The 13,694-nt window shown below is 35.2% G+C and overlaps 1 protein-coding gene across 2 annotated transcripts in view; it reads left to right on the forward strand.

The window, feature by feature from the left end:
• LOC104915035 (centlein-like) overlaps positions 1-13,694 on the forward strand; it is a 449,820-nt gene that overhangs the window by 46,542 nt on the left and 389,584 nt on the right. The window lies entirely within an intron of this gene.

Genomic DNA, 13,694 nt, shown 5'->3' on the forward strand with positions numbered 1-13,694 from the left:
AAAAAAAAAAGCAACAACAAAATCAGAACATACCCTGACAATAATGTAATCTATCACTTGAATTAAATGCTCAGTTGTAAGACTTTAATTGCGACAAGATGTGAAGTTCTCAGACTTAAGACTTGAAAAGTCTTCATTTAGCAGGCATGGACAAGGTGCACATATTTTACACATGCTGATACATATAAGTCATTGTTTGCTAGTCTAGCTGTGAACATGCAAAGTGAAACTTTAGAATAAACCACAAGGTTCTTTCTGCCTTTCTGCATGTGCCTACAAAAATGTATAGATATACATATATGTACATGTTTATGTATATATACACAAACACAAAACACAAGCAAATGATGCTGCAAGGAAAAAGATTAAATAAGTGTTAGTTTTCCCTAGATCTCTTTTATGCTTTTTCCTGATCAAAATGCTAGTCTCTCCCTCTTTTTAGTTTTTTCCCCCCATCTCTCTCCCTCTTGTTAAGTTAGGAACTGAAAATAGCACTGCAGCCAAGCAGAACTTAGCCAGGCATAGTGCAGACAGACATTTTCTGGTAAGATTTGAACCTTCAAAAAAAAAATCTGCAGAGAGCCATTATGGAAAGAAGAGTCCTCCTTTTCAAGTAGAGACAACAGATACTTCAGAATACTGTGGTTGAAGAGAAGTAGGTTAAGAATATAATTACTATGCATGCAGAGGTACAGTTCAGAAATACTCTCTCCCCAACTTTAAAACAAACACACATAGATGTCAAGAAACAATCATGAGATGAAGCACTTAAAATAGTAATATCTGTTTACAAATTCAAGTTGCTGCTTGGTGAAAACTTGATTTCTGTAGCATGTCCCCAAGATACAATCTAATACTAAAATGTATCCTGCGGTAGGTCTACTTTCCAATTACTAGAAGTAAGCATACAAGGTATATAATTAGTTATGACACTGGGACAGGCATACATGTTTCAACACAGACAGAGCTCTGAACAAACTTTTTTGGCAGTATATGACAGAAGACTTAAATTGAAGGCTCAAAGGCAGGGTATAATGTATTACAGAAGAAAAAAAAAAAAACACCCTCAAACGTTAAAAGTTCTCACACCAAATGATTTTTAAAGGTATGAGCATATTCAGCTGAAACACCCTTCATAATCTGGAAAGAAAAAATATTGCCCTGCAGCACTAAAATGGGCTATATTACACATTAAGAAAAAGAAACTCAATCCTTTGAATGATTTCTTTTCTTTCACTGAAAGAGCGTCATTCTTCCCTAAAGACTACATTATGATAAAACATTTATATAAATCAAAGAAGATTCTTTAATGACTCTGGGCATGGGATCTTAAATCTGGGATGAAACACCAATTTCTATCAATTCTAAAATAAATTAGGCAAGGATTATATAAGTAGTACTTACCTTGGCATTAGAAAAGAAAAGAACCCTAGTGTCAAAGACATATCATCAACACACCTTCAACTTATGCCCTTGAAGGGGTCTTTAGAACTAAATTCAGACTAAGTTAATCAGAAAGCTCAATTAGGTATCTAGTCTCTAAACGTTTTAATTTACGAAACCAACCAGACACCAAATGAAATATAATGGGAATAAGGATTAACCTTATGGATATCGTGTTTTATTCTACAGAAAGAAACAGCGTTCAACATAGCCTTCAACTAGTTTGAATAAACTTGCTTAGATGTTTGAAAGGATCTCCTTCCTCCACCATCATCCCTATAAAGAAGCACATTTAATGTCTTTTTTTTTTTTCAGCAAGAGGTCTTATTGATCTCAGTTTTCTCTAATGGGAGCACACTGAACCTGTCTCTGTAATAGAAATTCGGAGTAGAGAAGTCTTTCGGGTAGCTATCCTGAAAGCTTGTGTTAAGTTAAAACAGTAGTAATTATTGGTATTTTCCAGGGTAATATGCATTAAATTGTTATTTGCACAAAACATGGTAGTGTTTTTAAGAGTTTCAAGTGTTTAGAAAGCAGCATATATGCTCTTGATTCACAAAAAACCCACAAGCTTCAGTTTTAGAAACTGTTTTATAAAAGTCAATATTTCCCTAACTTCACACTCTCAGTCAGGATTAAAACAAAAAAATATACCTTGTACTTCCCCCAGATGGGTACAGTAGTACTCCTTCCATCCATTTAGCTAATGTTTAGAGAGATGACGTACTGACATTGGCAGTAGTATTTCTTCTGTCAGCAAATATCATGCCCCTTCTAGACAAAACCTGACAATATCCCTCTTTCTCCTTCTTCAGTCACACAAAAAAAAAAAACAACCAAAAAAAACAAAACAAAAAAAAAAACCAAAAAAAAACCCATGGGCATTGTTGTATGTTTGGAAAGTGTGCCTGTGCTGTCACACACCATACTTGTATGATGGAAGAAATAAAATTTCCACAGACAGGGCTTCCTGTGAAGAATGTCAGTAGATGCTTATCCTCTTTTAAGCTGAAAGAGTTAGTTTGTTTTTTGAGTACAACTGTGGTGACATAGTTAGAGTGGCACTTATGATTAAACAATTTAAGATTTCCTCAGTTAAAATCAGTACTATTAACACCATCCCAAAAGCAACGTGTGTCGAACTTCCATAGTTGCTGGATGAGCTCCTATAATTATTCAGCACAAATCTAAACCATGATCATAGCATGAAAAAATTATTTTATTCTTGGAGAAGAAAGAAACAAGCCTGACAGCATCTGAGTATACCTCACAAATATCTGCCTGTGTTCACCTGTGTTACACCTATTTGAATTGCGCCTTCCTCAGAAACTAGACTCCTGCTTATCTTAATCTTCCTCACACATCAAGATACAACAATCAGTAAACTAGCTGTACATAAAGCAAAGACTTTATATTACATACTTTGGGCTCTGATTCTACATGCAAAAGGCATGAATAAATATGTAGGTACTGTAATTCCATGCACTCCAGTGTAAAAATCCACACAATCAGAACAACAAATACTCATACAGGGCTCTAGGTGTGCATGGCAGTCATCATCCACATCAAGTTTATTCACAGACTTGTACTTTGAAAATATTACAATACACCACAGAATTACATTGTCATCCACATTTCCCCCCTTCACAATCAACTTATGACTACCTGCTACAGTAGATAATACCATGCGGACCACACACTGACTTTCTGTTCAGTGATTTTTTTTAAATCTCTGAAACTACCAGTTGCAATAAAATTGCCTCCCTTTTTCACTTCTTACCAGTCTCATAACTTTAGAAGAAATACTGAATTTCTTTTCCAACTTTTTTTTTTTTCCTCAGTTCCATGAAGTTTTGGACAACTACCATAATGAGTCAGATACTATTCATGGAGTGACTGTCTTAAGCATAAGACATTTAAGAAAAAAAGTCTTGAATATTTATGATTCAAGTTTCCAGTCTTAATACTACTGCCTAGCCATTCTCCAGCACTATTTTGAAAACCAGGGGTTAAATTCATGAAATCCAAAGTGCCCATGGACTTTTAAAAGATAGCTACACAAAGAAGAAATAGTCAGGTGACCAGAAGGCAGATTCACGGTGTATCAGCCACCTTGCAGCTCATGTGATCTAGCTTTCCCCAGGTTAGCCACATCAGCCAGGACAGCCGTCAATGTGACAAACTACAAATTCCTAGTAGAGGTTACCTTGCAGTAACAGTATCACAAGAATTGGGAATTTACAACGTCCAACCTTTTTTTGAAAAGCAATGTGAAAGCTACCACTGACTGCTTTGATGAGAGAAAAACCCCTTCCATAAGCTCATTTTAAATAAACTGCTCATGAAGTTCTTTCAGTCTCTATTCTGAACTGCCACACACATCCCATGTTTCTAATTGAGAAAGGTCCAAGAATGCTTTCTGACTTCGTCCTATGATTCAAGTTTGTAACACATTTTCCTGGCATCCTTGGATGAAATTTCAATACCCTAGTTTACTGAGAGATTTTAACTACCAAAAGGCAACAGTGAGTGCAGTGCAAACCCTCTAACAAGGCACCCAGTACTTCCAATTAAATCATCTAGTGCCTCGATTGCACTAAGTTCTACTTTGCCTGAAACAGAACAGAAGAACAGGTCTGTATCTGTTCACAGGACTCAACCATTCTGCATACTTAGCTCAGAGACCAGAGACACTACAACTACATATATGATATTAAGTCAAGTTCTCTATGATATTAAGTGAACTGAGATTCCATTAACTACCATCTGATTTCTGAACTTTTTCTATGCTTCTTTCAATCCTGGCATGGCATTTTGCCAACACCTATTTCTATTATTTAATGGTAAGCCTCAGCTAGAACAAGCTATGTTCCCAAGAGGAACTAGGAATAGCAAGTTACCTAAAGCTTTTTCACAGAAAATACAGATACTTCTTTTAATACAGTGATAATTAACTAAGCCTGCACACTGTGCAAACATTCCCATAATAATACGATCACAATATATTTCAATGTGCATTATAATGGCAATAGAACCCAAGATAAATGAAGAGCCTCTTATGCAAGCCAGTGAAAGGCCAGCCCACTTTTGGTCATTCTTGTAGAATGTATGCCAAAATTCTTAGCGTCATGCCTTTTACAAAATACTGTGTTCATAAGTGGAAGTCATCAGAATTCTAAAAAGAGAAGAGACAGAAAGGGAAGGGAAGGGGAGAGAAAGAGAAGGGAGAGGAGAGGAGAGAAGGGAAAGGAAGACCAGTATTTCCTAAAATGCTCTCCTAAGATAAAGGGAGATAAAATATTTGGATTCCCTTCTAGAAATGCATTTATTTTCACAGATATCTGTTAAGATTCATTTATTTCTTACATGTAGTCAAGAACCAGAACTATCCTGAAAGCTTTCCTGATAACATAAATAGCTTTCCATAAAATCTTCTGTACAAAATGTGTATTTATTTGTATGCATGTCTATATGTACTATGAGTGTATGCACGTCTGTCTGGTTTTTATATATATTTATATTTATATCATTTATATAAATGTGTGCAATAACATACTGTGTATGTATACAGAATAATATATTGCACATCTACATGCATATAGGCAGACACACAGGCAAGCACACATCCCTCAGAAAAGCTGCAGCAAAAATTCTGAACTTCCACTACATCTGTTGTTGATCTTGCCAGATATGCCACCAATATTTTTAAAAAGAAAAAGCATGTTAAATTAAAATCATTCTTGCAATATGTGAGTCATAAGGAACATACATATTTTGCTTGTTAAAAGCCTAAATTTATGTTGGTTTATTGTAAACTTATCACCACAAGAGCAATAACAATCCTTAAAACAGACTACATTTCAAACTGAATTTTGAAGGTGGACAGTTGTACTGCATTGCATCCACAACTAAGACTTAAATCCGTAACAGTGAGAACAAGAATAGTTCGACTTCACCACTCATCTAGTTTCTCTGTTGCAACAATTCAACATCCTGTGGCTAGATCCTTCAAAATTCTGGCAATTATTGCATGGGAAGAGTGAATTTTGACACTCAGTATTTGACAATGGAAAGACAGTACTCCCTGCATACTTCAGAGTTTTATCTAACATACTCACAAATCCTCCATATTGCCAAGTGACTGCTGAACATTTTTTATAGAAGACACATTATGCAAAAACTTATCCCATCCTACTGGCCGCACCTGTGAACCATTTAATAGCCAGAGGGCTACAAAATTGCATATGCAGATAATACAAGAGATTGGAAAGGTGTGCAGAGTTGCCTCTTGCCCTGTTATGGTGAATAGAGCTACACGACCGTTCCACTAAGGAAAGTCATGAAACAAACTCCTGAAATTAACTCATGAAAATTATCAGTTAGCAGGAGATGTTGATAAGCTTCTTGCTACTTTCTGATCCCCAAACCCAACTGTGAAGATCTAAGTAGCTTACTTCCATTCTTGCTGCTCTCATGCTGTGAGAAGCATTCAAAAAAAGTAACAAAAAGGGATGCATATTTACTTTCAGAGGAGAGTCCACTCAACAACTGAACAACTTCCTGCTTATGAAATAATTAACTGAAATAATAAATCATGTAAATATTCTAACTGGTGAGATATGTAAGAAGCACAAGTTACTTATGATTAGTAGGAAATAGAGAAGTTCCTAACTTACTTTCTGAAATTAAAAGCTAATAAAGAAGAGCAACATAAGAGTCAAAATATTTTAATCATACATCACTTACCTGCTATTGCTATCTGTTCCTACTTTTTTTTTTTTTTTTGCTAGCTCTCTTACCATGTGGATGGTAAATCAGCTTAGACTTAAAATCCCTCAGAAGCTTTTAGTTACATTACTTATGCAATGTCATACATTACTTTTTAATATTTGCACCTAAGTATAGAAAAAATCTAAATGCCAGTTTGTATACTGAAGAATATAAATTCCTCAGCCTCTTTAAATACCATATTTAATCACTTATTCAACTGCTTCACAGCGTCATTTATTTTGACCAGGCATACTGCACAGGAGATAAGAAGCAAGGCATCTTCAAAAAGTCAACCCAAAATATAGGTGATAACTGAAATATGACATGGCCTGCCAGAGTATCAGAAGAAAGTTATAAGTTTTTACTAATATTTACTCATATATTTAATTTATTTATCACTGATTTTTAGCATTTTCAGCAAAAATTTCCAATGCTGATCCCTATGATTCTGTGCAGACCCTCACTATGGAAAGTATTTCAAGTAGCTTTTTTAGAAACATGTAATTAGCATCAGATCAGCAGTGCCAAACTGTACTGTACACTGTACATTACTTTACAGAATAATGACAACTCTTTGAAAGAGAGTATAGATGGAGTATAAGGCTATTTGACCAGTACCAGCTGTTTTCACAGTAAGGTGAATAACACAAAATCTTTCATTAATAAAACTAGGACACTGCCACACAAAGACAATGGATTTAGACTAGTAAGTCTATCAAAAGAACAAACATAATTACTTAGCAATGAAAATTGGCATGTATTAACAATAAAACAGAGGGGGGGAAGGGGGAAAAGCTTTCAGGAATATATTTCCCTTAGCTCAAAATGGCACTAATCAGGACTTCCAAGTTAATTTACCTCACATTTATTAGAGTTTGATTCAATTTCAAAGTAGTTCCAATGCAAAAATCACCAGGCAAGTTTCCATAAAGAGAAGTGGTTCATCATGCTGAGCACATCTTTCTAAATGTCAAATGCTACATTTCAACAGGAAAATTTATTTGATTCCTAACTGGCCCTTTCATCTTTGATTTGGGAACCATGTAGTAAGTTTTAGATTCATCAAAGCTAATATCAGTCTAATAACGAAAGGATGTTTTAAATGGAGTAGGCACTAGTGCATTTGTTCCAGTTCATTTCTGAATATTTTGTTCTGTTTAAATATTTTTCTAATTTAAATCACAAAATATAAGTTTCTCTTTTAATCTGAGGAAACTGGAATTCAGTATCAGACGTACAAATGTTTCCAGGGTCTGAACAAGAAGAATAATTTTTTTTTTTTACTGAATTTTCTCTCAAATGCAATTTCCTTTGGAGGAACTTGTTGCTGCTTTCAGCTACTACACTGGAGGTAACTTTGCCTTCAGTGTTTATCTAAAGTAAAAGGCGCAGCCACTGTTTGCCTCTTTCATACCAGAATTAATCAAGAAAAAAATTAAAAGCTCAGCATCTTTATCAATAAATGATGATTACTGATTCTTTATGAAGAAGTTAATCTAAAGAAGTTGTAAGAATTTTTCTGTAGCCCGCTAGATTTAGCATCTTTAAAGACCTCTTAGGATGCCACATGGAAAGCTCAGAGGAGACTTTTATTCAACGGCTTCAGCTGATTTCTGTGACTTTACTCCCACTTTTTACCTTGGGAAGAATAGCGCCAACATTAGAGTCTTATGCCTTACAGAGAACTGATGGGCACAATTCAGTCATAATTTAACTATTAATCTGTAGGTCTAATTTTGTTTTGACCAAAATCTCCTTACGCAAGTCAAACAAAATTGCATATCTTATTCTTACAACATTACTTACAAAAATGTCATTTGGATATGTTCTAAAAGGTAAGATAGGTCAGGGAAAAGCATGCATTTTTTTTACTATTGTAAAAACTGAAAGCTCGGAGTTCAGTTGGATGTAGTTAATATTGTCTGTATGATGGGCCACACAGGAACTTTGGAAGCAAGATATATATGAATATCACACTGGAATAAGTGGAAGATACACCTCAGTGGAATGATGGAGCAGTCTCATAATTACTAATTTTGGCTGTTCATACTGTCTAGCGTAGCAAACATAGATGAAACTACTTAGCTGTACTCACATATATTCAAATTTATATCTTCATGGAATCTACATCAACGCTTTTACAACACTTATAGTGAATTCAAAGCTTTCCTTAAAGTAACATTTCAAAATACACTGTAATTCATATTCTTAGATTGCTTGTCGAGTAATTTGCATGGATTGCAGTTTTTGATCAAAAAATGATAAAAAAGAAAAATAAAAGTCATAGATTGTATTATTGAGTACTACTTTGACTACTCTTTTTTACCCTGCTAGCTTAAGAAAAAAAGAAAAACAATACCTTTTGTAGTCACAGAAAACACTTTTTCCCTTGTAAATGGAACTTAAAGGAAACTAACATGATTGACAAGAACCTCATAAGCAAGCCTTGGCAACACTTAATGCAAGTCCATCTCCTCAGCGTTTTAAGCAAAATTCCTTCACAACTGTTTGTCTTTGCAATAACTCCTACAAAGCTCATTAGTGCCAGCCTTGGTTTATCCCCCATGTCGTGCATTTATCCCTGGGATGCATTATCAACATGTGGCACATGTCCTTGACATGCACAGAAGAGTTGCTCCCCAGGACAGCAGCATGCATGACAATAGTGTTGACTCTTACTCCTTTATGGTTGCTGGGATGTAACCGAGAAATCTAATAACTGTGACAGTAGGCCTTTAGGTTTTTTCTTGCCTTTCCAGACAGTGAAGCTGCACAGACACTAATGAAAGGTTAAATGAATAGGAATAGCTGACAAGAGGTACAATAAAGAAGGGACTTGGTAATCCACAGACACTGAGCAGAGATCCTTAGCTCAAGCAGAGAAAGGACAGCACATCGTCGAGTCACAATATTTAAAACAGCTTGCTATACACAGAGGTTTTTGTGTCTGGGTACATGTCTGGCTTTGGAAGAAAAAAAGATACTGAAAAGAAATTTCAGCATGGGGCACTTTGGCAAATGTCAGGTCACAATAAGGGAAAAATGTTTTTTGTTTGCTGTTACATCTTTGTATTGAACGTTAAAAAGCACTAACAGCTCAAATCACAAGTTTCAAAATAATACATATTTGACAAATATGATAAAGTTGCAACACTAATTCAGTGTGATTCCAGCTGACAGCATGATAGCTTTTGTACATGCACTCAGTTTCATTTACAGCTGATAACAGTTCTTAATATGCTTTGCATACTGTCTGAAATGCTCCCCATAGCCGAAGAACTCTAACAGGCCTGCTTTATTAAGTTTTATATGCAGCAGAACTGTAGACGCAACCAATTGTAACACACTGCAAAAACACAGCTGAGCTTCCAGACAGTGCACCAGATGATGGTGACTTAAAAACTTTTCAGTCATTACTTTATGGTATTTTGATTTCTTTTTGTTTGTGATTCACAGCAGACATTTTTTATAATGAAAAATAATCACAGTGGACAACATATTTTTAGAGTTTATGTAGGTTTTTTTAATTTTCTATAAAAATCTAATTAAATAGAGGGATGTTTTAATTCCACAAAAAAAAAACAAAAAAAAAAACCTCTCTACAGTAACTAATAAAACCAAATCTGATTATCCAAAGTTATCCGAATTTGTGTTTTTCACATAAAATATTCCAAGAGGAAGTACAGAAAAAGACTCTGCAGATGAAAAGAATCCTCCCTCAACAACTTTGATTTACCTGGAATAGGATAAATTCTATTTGCATGTGTATCTGGAGTATAAAATATGCATATTTATAACATGTGGTAAGAGCACTATGAAATGATTCTAAAATCACAGAACCTCTTTGAACAACTACATTAAATTACAACAGAGCTCCTGAGTGTACTAAGATTCTAATAATCTACAAATAAAGGCTTTTACTAGCAATGAGAGTTACTGTGCAAGAAATAAAGGAGACAAATCTGGTGGTTTATCTAACTGGATTTTATCATTTACTTAAATGGTAAATAAGTTTGTCCAAAGTAATGCTTGTAAAAGCTGCCATGTAACTATTAAGCAGCAATTATGATCAATGCATTTTTGGAACAAATATGTCAGAATTTAGGTGGGATGAAACTCACAGAGAATACAAGGTTTAAACAGATGCTTTTTATTAAGCCATATTAAATGCTATTTCTCTAAATTAAGTACAAATTCCTACATTGGGAAGCAATACACATTTCCAAAATGACAGACATGCTCTATTTGTTTTATATTTTATGGGGAACTTTTTGTTATGTCCAGATACAGACAATTTTTCCCTAACACATACTGATAGGTTACATTAAAACAAAAGCCCCATGCAAACTTGCAGACCAAGACTTAGGGCTCTTTCAATAAAAAATACACAGCAAATAAAGGTCTCCAAATTTTTTTGATCATGCTTGATATGCAAAGGATAAAGGAACTCTGACATAAACTCTCATTTTGAGGAAAAAATACAGATTGCTTTAGTAAGAATCCATTGTTTTACATGGATTTCTTTTACTGTAATTACTTTGCTGTCAGTATTTATTTTTTGTTTGAAATTGATGACATCTATGGTCAGCCATAAGTCTCACTAACACACATGCACATATAACAAAGTCATCTCCGAGCCTAAAAGGTACATCACTGGCTCTGAAAAAAGTTAGCAATCAGTACCTCCTGATTCAGAGTATTTTTCTACTTTTTCTTTTTTTTTACCTTAGACATGTCTAATAAAATTGTGAAGCTCCCTCTAGCTCTGCAGAGGAGCTTAACTGACCAATGATCCTTTACATTTCCTTCCCATTTTCAAAAGCAATACTGAAGGAAAGAGAGAGCAGTATTTCCCATACATAATAAGTGTTCTTGTTTTCATTCAGCCGTGTTTTCAATTCTACAGCTTGAAAGGACATGGATAATATGTGAGAACATCTGCTGTGATATACAATGTTAAATACTGCTTATTGGTGTGCAGCATAATAAAGACCCCCTTAATCATTTTCAACGCAAGCTATTTACAAAATTCGAGTTTGAAATCTTGCATTGTTTGACAAGCTAGCCATGTGTATATTTAAATACACACATACATGTGCATGTGTGCACACATATACCCAAACACACCTCCACTCCGCTTTTCAACTACTATGTGCAAATTAATGTGAAAGAATGATAGGTAATACCATATTTACATTTTAGAACTCAGATTTGAAATACAGAGAGCCTTGGTTTAAAACCAATATGTTTGTATATGCTGCTTTTTCAGGAAACCAGTAATGCCAGTGGTAATTTTCTGACTGTATTCTCACCTACCATAATATTTACACATACCATTTGTAATGGCTTTTATTGTTTAATCTCCACTGCATTTCAGTATTAGATACTATGGAATTACAGTTATTTAGCAGGCTATAAATAATGTAGTTGGCATGTGCAATTGATATTTAAAATGTCTTACGACAACTGTAAAAGCCTCATTACAGACTAGCAAATCATTTCTAACAAGCAAGTTCAACTGACAAATACCAAAACAAACCTGCAGCCTACGCTGCAAGCATGTTTGTTTTATTTAAAGGATACACATTTAATGCGGTGTGCAATGGACCATCCATACAGACTGTAAATAAGAGAGAAAGCAAAATTCCAAAGTAATGTGGCTATTGGCTATTGTGAAGTTTTCTAAAATAAAGCTGGAAGAAAGAAAGAAAGAAAAAAAAAAAAGGAAAACTCAGCTAACAACAGAAAGAATAGCTTACATCCCCCTCCCCCCTTTATGACCAGGGTCCAATTTCTTCTTCTCTGAACAGCTGTATTATCCAACTTAAGTTGCTCTGCTAATTTCAGTCCCACAAGGACTAACTTGGAAGGCAAAAAAGTACTAGAAAAGATCAATTTGCTGGGAAAGATCAAATGAGAAAACTGTGGGGACAGCACCAGGTCAGAGTGTGAAGAACTAAGCAGACCTGTTCTTCATTAACTTAAGTTCTCTTGGGACGTCACACACTACCTGTCCATGGGCTTATTGAACTGCCTAACCCTCATCTCTGTACCACTCTTCTGGGCCCAAGTGAATCATATCCTGCTGCTGACAAGTTAGCAGGGGACTGCGGCTGCAACATGAAAGTACTTTTCTTTCTTGTCTAAATCAGGCAGATTTTTTAAAAGACGACACAGCACTGACTCGTGACATGGCAAGATGAAATGAGAGGTCTGGGTTGGTCTTCGAGCTGTGCAGATAAAAGTAATCAAATGACACTCCTGGAATGCAAATTGGCATTCTTGACTGCAGCAATTGCACAACCATGAAACATCTATGACAGCAAGCAAGATTAGGACAAAATGTTATGTAAAGCACTGAACTCAGAAACTCACTAGAAAATTCAAACTGTAACACTTACATTTTAATATAGAAATAGTCAACTCTGCTTTTGTCCGTACCTTTACTTTGCTTAGTGTATCACTATACACCTCAGTAACACACAATACACCTCAGTAATAAAAATACACTGTTTTTAAATATAGAGGCCTGCACAGTCTGCGTCCCTAAAACGCCTGTGTTGCGTTTTTACAAAATAATGTACGAAGGCAAGCCTTTCCTAATATATATACAAGATGTACGTGTTTCAGGAACACTTTCACATTCCCAAGTTTTACAAGGAGTTTACTATATCATTAGTGTATAATTTACATTGAGATTTTCTTGCATCTGCATCATGTAAAGATGGACTGCTTGAAATATTCAGTGAAATAAATATATATTATATATATATTTAATTCACATGATTTAGGAACTTAAGGCAGAACACATACACAGCTGGATGGTTCATTAATACTGGACAGCTTAAAATGAAACTGCAGCGTATCAGACAGCTCATATGCCCCATTAAATTTCAGATTAAAAATTCCTGCAATTTTTAAGGGCATGGAACGTTCCACATACTTTTACAGGAACTTTGTATTCTTGCACAGATCTGCTGATCGGGCTTATAAAATATTAGTGTCTGAAATGAACTCAGTAATTACACTGCGAGCATTTGTGTTCTGAACATGACACAAATGCTACCCCATTTTAAAATTCCTGTCTACGAAGATGGGTCATATGGAGAGGCGAAATGGAAGATAACGAGAAAGAAAAGTCCACTTCCACCTAAAAATATTCCAACATGCACGGCTAACACACGGGTTAAGAAAAGAAATACATAATATTCTGCTTTGACTTCTTACTTAAAAATTGCTTCAAACCATTTTGACTATTGGCCAGACACACACACAAAAAGACACTCGTTGCCACTTTAATCCTGGGTACACCGGATTATTACATGATGTCTTTCGTGCATCAATTTTACAACAGCTTGACTCTAGGGTAAATGGGAACCATCATAAATCGCACGCTGCTTTCAAAACCACTTTAATTTCTGTCAGCGTTACTGTAACCACAGTCCTGGGCACATGCTGCTTTTTCCCCCTCCTTTTTTTTT

The sequence above is a fragment of the Meleagris gallopavo genome, chromosome Z, assembly GCF_000146605.3.
Source record: "Meleagris gallopavo isolate NT-WF06-2002-E0010 breed Aviagen turkey brand Nicholas breeding stock chromosome Z, Turkey_5.1, whole genome shotgun sequence".
NCBI lineage: Eukaryota > Metazoa > Chordata > Aves > Galliformes > Phasianidae > Meleagris > Meleagris gallopavo.